The sequence below is a fragment of the Labeo rohita genome, unplaced genomic scaffold (assembly GCF_022985175.1).
Source record: "Labeo rohita strain BAU-BD-2019 unplaced genomic scaffold, IGBB_LRoh.1.0 scaffold_2098, whole genome shotgun sequence".
Taxonomy (NCBI): Eukaryota; Metazoa; Chordata; class Actinopteri; order Cypriniformes; family Cyprinidae; genus Labeo; species Labeo rohita.
In genome coordinates, this window is record NW_026128328.1 from 1 (window position 1) to 9,613 (window position 9,613).

General features: G+C 38.3%; 1 long non-coding RNA gene across 1 annotated transcript; it reads right to left on the reverse strand.

Moving 5' to 3' along the window:
• Positions 1-1,311: 1,311 nt before the first annotated feature.
• Positions 1,312-8,846, reverse strand: LOC127159357 (uncharacterized). The gene is made up of 3 exons (XR_007826426.1): positions 8,741-8,846; positions 7,182-7,321; positions 1,312-4,014 (listed from the first exon to the last, which is right to left on the reverse strand). It is a non-coding gene; the product is annotated as an uncharacterized LOC127159357 (long non-coding RNA).
• Between the last annotated feature and the right edge of the window lie 767 nt (positions 8,847-9,613).

Consider the following 9,613-nt stretch of genomic DNA (forward strand, 5'->3'; position numbering starts at 1 on the left):
TCATGCAGAAACTAAACACCGCTGAGATGCGCAATTCTGCTGTGGCTTAAAAGGTAATATGTTCTCTGCAAAATTGAGCAAAAACACAAAATGCAATGTTTAAAATATAACACTATATCAACTTCTTCGTCATTTAATCTCGTGATAGATCAGCTCTTGCTGCTGGTGTGATATCATGTGATATGTGATGTATATAAATATGAGACCAAACATACAGGGGCATTTTTTTGCACCAATATCTTGAACTTTAGGAGTTGTTGCCCTGCATCATATTTATCAACAGTCAACTGTATAAAATATAAGATGACGTACAGGTCTGGGGGCGGGGTCAGCGCGTTATCTGCGTTACAATATTTTAATCGCGTTATTATTTTCATAACTAATCAATTAAGTTAACGTGTTAAACTGACAGCCCTATTTTATATACACAGGGCAAACTATAGGGAACTTAATGAGACAAAGGTGTAAATCATGAGTAACCAGAGACACAAACAAGTTCATGATCATGAGACCGGAAATAACTGTAAGAAAAGACAAGAATAACATGAATGTCCACAAAACTGTAAACCTGACATTACATCCCTCTCCCGGTAGGTGCCTGGCATCGTAACGGCAACAACAAACAGTGGGGAAAAAACACTGGTGACTTGGCAGAGGACGAAACAATATGGGGGCGAAATGACCAATCATTTCGCTAGATAAAACCCTTCTCGCTTGGCTGGGATTGTTTAGAGCCTTTTGAAGCTGCACTTAAACTGCATTTTGGAAGTTTTCTTGTTTTCCTCAAGAAACATAATTTCTTACTGACTGAAGAAAGAAAGAAAGACATGAACATCTTGGATGACCAAGGGGGTGAGTACATTTTATCTGTACTTTTTGTTCTGGAAGTGAACTACTATTATAACACTTATTCTATCCACTTTTTCCTCTGGCAAGCACGGATAGAGAACTCTGGGGCTGCAAAATAGCAGTCAGAAAATGGTGTATGCCAACAAATCAAATTTAGGGTCAGGTCTCACAGCACTGGAAAATAAAACAGTCCAGAGCTCAAGAATCTCATAGTCTGTCATTCTTTCCAAGCTCAGCTCACCAATAAAACCATTCTTTCTCATTTTTCACCAGTGCAGGACAGGATTATTCATATAGTGCAAAATGCACCGTGATAAGGGTTTTACATGGAAGCATGGGAAAACAAGACAGACAAGATCAAGTCTGTTTAAAATCACTGCAGAGAAAAAGACAAAAATTTAATTTAAAATCAACACAAAGGAAAGAAAGCGTGCAGAATGAAATTGGTGAAGTGCAATTAGGTAAAGTACATATTCATTAAGTTTATTTGTGATGTATTTAGGTCAAAACAAATGAGCATATTCAATGCAGAAAACAATTTACTCTTGAATTTGATTCATGAACATTACAGTAATCAATATACAGTACATGACTAAAACATTACATTCAAACTAGATGAGTAAAGTTTGAGAACAAACTTTAAGTTGGCTTGAGAAAGCCTAGCCTGAAAGTTTGAAGGAGTTGTAAAAGTACGGAAGCAGCTAGCATGATTTAACATGTTGTTAACATGTTTTAGCATGAGTTTCTAACATGATTAGCATGTTGCTAACATGTTTCTAGCATGATTAGCAAGTTATTAGCATGATGTTAGCATGATTAGCATGTTGCTAGCATGATTAACATGTTGCTAGCATGGTTAGCATGTTGCTAGCATGTTTCTAGCATGATTAGCATGTCGCTAGCATGTTTCTGGCATGATTAGCAAGTTACTAGCATGATTCTGGTTGCTAGGCATTGATAGATAGATAGATGAGTTTGAATGAGTTTGAATGGATTAGAAATACAGTACATAGAAGGGAAGTTTGATTGAGTCTCAAAGGATTCTGGGAGTTTTGACAGTTGGAATTTGATTCCGTCAATGTAAGTCTATGGGATTTTCCCCAATTTTAATCGTCATTTTTAGGAAAATCGTAAGTCCGATCAGTTAGAAAAGCTTTAGCAACAGTCTGAAGATCTGGGCTGAGTTTGGAGTTTGTAGAGTTAAAGCTCTAGGACGAGTTAGTGTCGACAGATTTAGTCTCAGAAGAAAATAGCAGATCAGTAGCCAACTTAATGAGATCCTTCAGTTATAGCCATTAGAACTGACCATGAAGTGTAATCTGTATTTTCCAGATTTAATAAAAATGTAATAACTGACAGCTGTATTCACAAAACACCTGTGTATGTGCAGCTTATGTCTTGTTTACAGCAATTATGGAAAAGTGATTGCTTGATAAGTGCGGATTGCTGTCATAAATTAGATCGATCTAGTTTTGGCTGTTCGTTTGACACGGTAGACATGGTATAAACTGTTTTACTAAATCACTGACGAAAATCCCACTAACAGAAGCTCAATAAGTCATTTTGGATGTGTGCAAGATGTGGGGTTATAAGCATTTCTTTGTGACTCTATATCATTCTCAAGCTGTAAAAGACATTCCAATGGGAACATCTTGGTTCTTCTTAAGCCACCCAGAGCGAAAGGAGCGCGAGAACAGAGGCTGATGCAATTTAAAATGACGAAGCATGACGTGATTGGCCAAAAAAAAAGCAACCGTTAATCATTTTAAGTTAGATGTAGTCAGACGTATATATACAAATTTTATCTTTTATTTTTTATTTGTTTTAGGGATTTTTCATGTGTTGTTTATATAAAATGTGATGTATTTTTCTTTCAAAAATACAAACGGCCCTCCCCCCAGGAGATAACACATGTACTGTGCAGTAGAGGGTGACACGGGAGTGGATTTTCAAACCTCTCCCGTCCCACTCCCACAAAAAAAAAATCCCATCCCAATCCCACGAAAAAAACTGGGAGAAAATCCCGTCCCGTCCCAATCCCGGAAGAATGACTCCCATTCCCTCCCACTCCTGTATTATGTTTTTTTTTTGGCCGAAATCTGCCAGTTACAGTAAAGAATACAGTACAGATCACAGTATGCCCGTAACTTTTTTTACATTAGTTGAATAAAAATGCAAAACGTAGGTTTTTTTTATTGAGGTTAAAGAGACAGGTCAACTAGAATTAAGTTCAAAATTACAATATATCGTTTATAGTTTATTTATATAAAAGGTATATTTGTGTATAAAGTTGGGTTTCATAGCGTTACGATTCCCGGTCCCGCCCACTCCCGCTGACATTTTTTCCTATCCCGTCCCAATCCCGTGATTATTAGTGATGAAAAAATGCCAGCCTCTACTGTGCAGATCTATGCAGAGGCATTAAAAAACAAATTACACATTATGTGTTAAAAATCTACACAACGTGTCAGAATGCTATCAACACAACCATGCGTGTTGTTTTTTGACACATCCGTTTTTGCAGTGCACTTTGAGTGAACCATAACACCCAGGACATCTACCAAATGGATTAAAGTGCTGATGCTGTAAAGGGGGGGAGACATAAATACAGCTGCAGGACAACTTGTAACTTTGTCATTTCAATGCTGGACTACTGCAATTCCCTACTTGCAGGACTGTCAACCAGGTTGACTAAACCTCTGCAGACAATCCAGAATGTAGTAGCACATCTGGTCTTATCGGTTATGGCCAGAATCAAGTGTAATCTTTAAAGCTAGCTTTTAGGGTTGCCACAGGAACAGCACCTCTAACTGATTTCTTAACGTAATTAACTGACTTCCTTACATAATAAACTTGCCATTGTGTACTATGAATATTTGCCTCTTTGGCAAATTCATTTGTTATTCCTTTGTAAGTGGTGTGGATAAAAGCATCAGCTAAATGTATAAATCTAAATGTAAACTTCCCCAGCACCGTTCAGCACCTCAGTCCAGCATTTACTATGAGTTTACACTCATGATTTTGTCAAAGTACTCACGTACTTTGACTTGAGTATGGAACTGAAGGGTGTTTTTCCAGCGCTGTTCAATATGTAGACCAAAGAAATCCATAGGACGGCACAGCTGAAGACCAAACCAAGAAGAAGCCAACAGTCATCAGTGGATCCTACAAAACAAGAGTGGAGAGCAGTCAGCTTACATCTTCTACAATAACATAAATAAAGGCCAGTTTACACCAAGTATGATAACTCTGAAGTTTTAAAAATGATACAGAGAAACAATATTGTTAGAATCACAATGATTTTTTGAGTGAGATCTTATTCTTTCAAAGCTAGCTTGCTATTGCTAGCCTCTGAAATCACCTAACCTACTTTAAAAAAAAGCTTGAGCATTTAAAACAGCAGACAAAATAACTGTGGTACGCACTTATAATAAACAGAATGTTATTGTCTGTCGGTGTGGACCCTAATATCATTATCATTACATTTATCTTTACAGCTGTCGTCCTCAGTGTGAACGGGCCATAATCCTCACATTTTACATTTTAAATTTTACTTTACTATATAGTGGTTCAACTATAGGGTTTATAGATTTTCTGTAGGCCATCAAAACCTGAAATAAATATTTCTTGTTGCTGTCAATTATGCAATATATTTTAGAGCAGGGGTGTCAAACTCCGGTCCTGGAGGGCCGCAGCCCTGCAGAGTTTAGATGCAACCCTAATTAAACACACCTGATCCAACTAATCAAGTCCTTCAGGCTTAATTGAAAACTGCATAGTATGTGTGTTGGAGCAAGGTTGGAACAAAACTCTGCAGGGCTGCGGCCCTCCAGGAACTGAGTTTGACACCCCTGTTTTAGAGGGTTAAGCCGGGCTCACACTACAGGATTTTTTAAAATCCTAACCGATTATGAAATCTGGTTGCAGTGCACACATAAGAAGAATTGTCACCGTGTGGGTTTGCAGGAAAAGAGGATAGATGACGAGAGGGTCCAATGCGCTAATATTTATTAATCACTCCACAAAAGGCAAAACTGACAGGAACAATAGGAAATCCAGGGAAATCCACACAAACATAATAAAATAGAACGTAAACAGAATGACAATGTAATCGCCGACAAACAGACTAGACACAAAAAGGGAACCAATCAGGGCAAGACACTGAAACAATGATGTAACAAATTGGAAACGGAAATGGAAAGTCCAAATAAGGGCATACATGAGGGAAAACACAGACAAAAACAGCCCAAAGGGTCTGACAAGAATCTTTGCAGATTATCTTCCCTGAAATCTTAAACATGCACACACTACAAGATTTGAAAATTGTGGCACATCACACACTACAAGATATTATTAAGATTATCATGATGGAGGGAGTCCCTCACGTGATCTTATGCAACAGATCGTCATTTCAGCAACTAACCGAAACGAAATATAATCACTTTGCCGTTACATACAAAACTGAACTATTTTAATTGCTAAAACAGCAGTATAAGCTGTTTTGGGAGAAGGGGGAAAAAAGATGGGCTTGGGTCGGACTCGGGCCGCATGGAGCATTGCTCCATGCAGTTGTGGTATGTTTTCAACATATTATACAGACAGTGTTACTACAAAAACATAAGAAGCAGTTTCCTCCATCTCCACTATCCAATGGACCGTACAGCAGCTGTTTTGCGGTCGCACATTGGCTGTTGTGAAAGTACTGACGTAATCATAGCCATGATCATCCCGATTTAAAATCCTGAATATCAAACATGTTTGATATGATCGGGGGCGGCCCCGATTTGTGTGAGAGCAGATCGGGAGGTGTAAGATCTGTGAACGTCTCACATTACCAGATAATCTGTGCCGAACATCGGGACCGATCAAGGTGCTCGACAAGATTTTTGCTCTGATTCTCGGGAGGGGAAAATCGGGGCAAAATCGGGCTAAAAATCCTGTAGTGAGAGTCCAGCTTTAGTTCACCCAAAAATGAAAATTCTGTGATTAATAACTCACCCTCAGGTTAGGGCTGCACAATAAATCTGAATGAAATCGCAATCACGATTAATCAATAGCTGCGATTGTCATGCGTACCTTTCAGTGAAGCATGCAAGTATATACATTCATGGCCAAAAATTTCGGCACCCTTTCACTACTGTCAGAAAATGCAACCCTTCTCTCAGAAAATTGTTGCAGTTGCAAATGTTTTGGTACTCACATTTATTTTATTTATTTATTTTTTGTTTGCATTTGAACAACACAAAAAAGCAGAGAAGAAAAGTCAAATCTGATACAATTCCACACAGAACCCAAAAAAAATGCACTAGACAAAATTATTGGCACCCTTAATATTTGGTAGCACCCCCTTTGGAAAAAATAACTGAAATCAGTCGCTTCCTGTAACTGATTTTCTTACACCTCTCTACTGGAATTTTGGACCACTCTTCTTTTGCAAACTGCTCCAGGTCATTCAGATTTGAAGGATGCCTTCTCCCAGCTGCTGTTTTGAGATCTCTCCACAGATGTTCTATGGGATTCAGATCTGGACTCATTGCTGGTCATTTCAGAACTCTCCAGCGCTTTGTTTGTAACCATTTCTGAGTACTTTTTGAAGTGCGTTTCAGGTCATTGTCCTGCTGGAAGACCCATGACCTCTGGTGGAGATGCAGCTTTCTGACACTGGCCACTACTAATCATCAGATTTCATGATAGCGTTCACACAGTCAAGGCATCCAGTGCCAGAAGCAGCAAAGCAACCCCAAAACATCTGTGAACCTCCACCATGTTTGACTGTAGGGACTGTGTTCTTTTCTTTGAAGGCCTCATTTCTTTTTCTGTAAACAGTGCCATGATGTCCTTTACCAAAAAGCTCTATTTTTGTCTCATCTGTCCACAGTACTTTCTCCCAGAAGGATTGCGGTTTTGTCACATAAGTTTTGGCAAACTCCAGTCTTGCTTTTTCATTGAAATGGTGTCCTCCTGGGTCTCTGTAGCAACCCTTTTCATTCAGATGGCGACGGATAGTGTGAGCTGACACTGTTGTACCCCGTGACTGCAGATCAGCTTGAATTTGTTTGGAAGTTAATTGGGGTTCTTTATCCACCATTTGAACAACCCTACGTTGTAATTTTTCATTAATTTTGCTCTTCCGTCCACGTCCGTTTTGAACAACATGAGGGTGAGTAATTAATGACAGAATTTTCATTTATGGATGAACTAACCCTTTAAAAAAAAGAAGTAGCTGCAAAACAAGACGCAGCTAAAGAAACACGTCCCCTGCAAACACCATACACTCTGCATATAAAAACAACTGAACATAACAATATTAAAATAAATATTAAGTGACTCACCAGTGTTATTCACATAGAGGACACCTGAAGCACTTCCATGCTGGTTTGATGCCGTACACATGTAAACGCCATTAAAATCAGGGGACGACTTTGGGACGAAAAGCTTGTTGCCGTCAGAATGAGGTGTACTTCCATTCACTCTGTTAATAAAGATACATTAGGGAGATCAGTGAATCCTGTGTGTGATATTTACATGAACAAAAGTGTAAAAGTGATAATGTGGAAACATAACATTTAAAAAAAACAAACAAACAAACAAAAAAACAATATAGATGCCTCTCACCTGACATTACCTCTAAACCTACCCCAAAATTGAATTGGTTGATATGGATGATATTTATAGATTTGTTGATCCAGAAACATTTCCTACTTGGTGGAATCAAGTTCACCAGATGCTGATCTATTTTAATCTACTGTACACTGTAAATACTGCTGTAATGACACTATGATGCCAGGTTTGCCATATCAAGCCTGTGTATGATAATGACAGTTAAGAAGTTCAAATAAAAAACATTAAAAAGCAAAATAGGATGCCTTTAACATGCATAAAGACATTTTATTAGGTTCGAAGCAGTTCGAAGAATCAGTCTCTCTAAACCCCTCCTTTCCGTGAGCCCTCACTGCTGTGATTGGTCAGTTGGTGCAGTCCTTTATGATTGGTTTACCGCGTACAGCGCGTGTCGGAAAATGAAACGCCCATTGCCACAACTGAATGACAGCCCTGGGGTCTTGTCTAGATCCTCCCATGATCCTCCCCTTAATAAGATCCTCCCATGTAGTTCTGGGCTGATTCCTCACCCTTCTCATGATCACTGAAACTCCATGAGGTGGAGCCACAGACCGAGGCATTCTGAGAGTTATTTTGTGTTTCTTCCATTTGCGAATAATCGCACCAACTCTTGTCACCTTCTCACCAAGATGCTTGGCGATGGTCTTGTCCCTCACATTCTTGGACAGCTCTTTGGTCTTGGCCATAGTGGAGAGTTTGGAATCTGATTGACTGATTACTTGCTTCTGTGGACAGGTGTCTTTTATACAGGTAGCAAGCTGTGATTAGGAGCACTCCCTTTTAAAAAGTGCACCTAATATCAGCTCGTTACCTGTATAAAAGACACCCCGGGAGCCAGAAATCTTTCTAATTTGATAGGGGGTCATATACTTATTTTACTCATTAAAATGCAAATCCATTTATCAACTTTTTTGAAATGCGTTTTTCTGGATTTTTTTTTTTTTGTTATTCTGTCTCTCACTGTTAAAATAAACCTACCATTAAAATTATAGACTGACCATTTCTTTGTCAGAAGGCAAACCTACAAAATCATTTTTTCCCACTGTATGTCCGATTCTGAATCCAAATGTTCCGAAGTCTTAAGTTCTACAACATTCCCAAATATTACACTTTATATTAGTATTCATCGTCCAAACAAAATAAATTGTAATATGATAAATTAAATATTTATAGTGACAAAGCAGCTGTGCCTGAAAATGAACAAGCAACTCTTTGACATACATTTTTAAATGTGTCTGAAGGTGTAGGAATGAAAGAATTAAAAACTTACTTGATCCAGGTGTAGCTGGTTGGTGGTGGGTTACAGTCCACTGAACAAAGATATTCTTGAGTCTCTGCTGGATCATCAGGCGATATCACCACCAAATCTGGAGGATCTAAGAGTTGAAAGATATAATAATGATAATAGTGACCTAACAGTGACCTACCTGGCAGCCAATTTGGCCCACTGCACTACAATTTTTTTTTTTTTTTTATTGTTAAATATTGTTATTGTTGTTGCCTGCCAAATGTACTAAAGTGATTATTTCTGATGATAAATCAATGACAAAACTCTAATAAATCATGAATCAGTTAGTCTTGACTGGCAACGCGTTTCGCCTCATGCCAAAAGGATGCAAGACTCAAAAAGGTGAAAGTGCACAGGTGGAGCACCTGTAAATAGGCTATTGTAGTTTTGTCTTTGTTTACTTAGTTAGCATTAAACTGCTTGTAAATGTTAGCAGAAGCAGTTAATTACCACTACAAAATGAACAAAAGGACATAATTACTATTGTAAAGAGTGGGAATTTAGCAGACAAATATTCACATTGTTTTAAAACAGGTTTAGAGGGAGCTAAAGCAGAAAACAACACAACCCTTATGAAAATTAACCGTGGTTTTACTAAAAATAAAACCAAAAACACATGGTGCCTATAGTTAAAAACCATGGTAACTATAAATTGACAACGGTTTTGCTACACTCTAGTTTCACCATGGTATTTGTAGTAAAACTATAGTTAAACAAATGGTAATCAGTCGGCCAAAAACATGGTTACTTACCTTTTACCATAGGCCTAATAATACCATGGTTAATTTTCCTTAGAACAGAACATGACCTATGATAATGCAAAAACATGTTCAGTTCCCCCTCAGGAACTCGAGC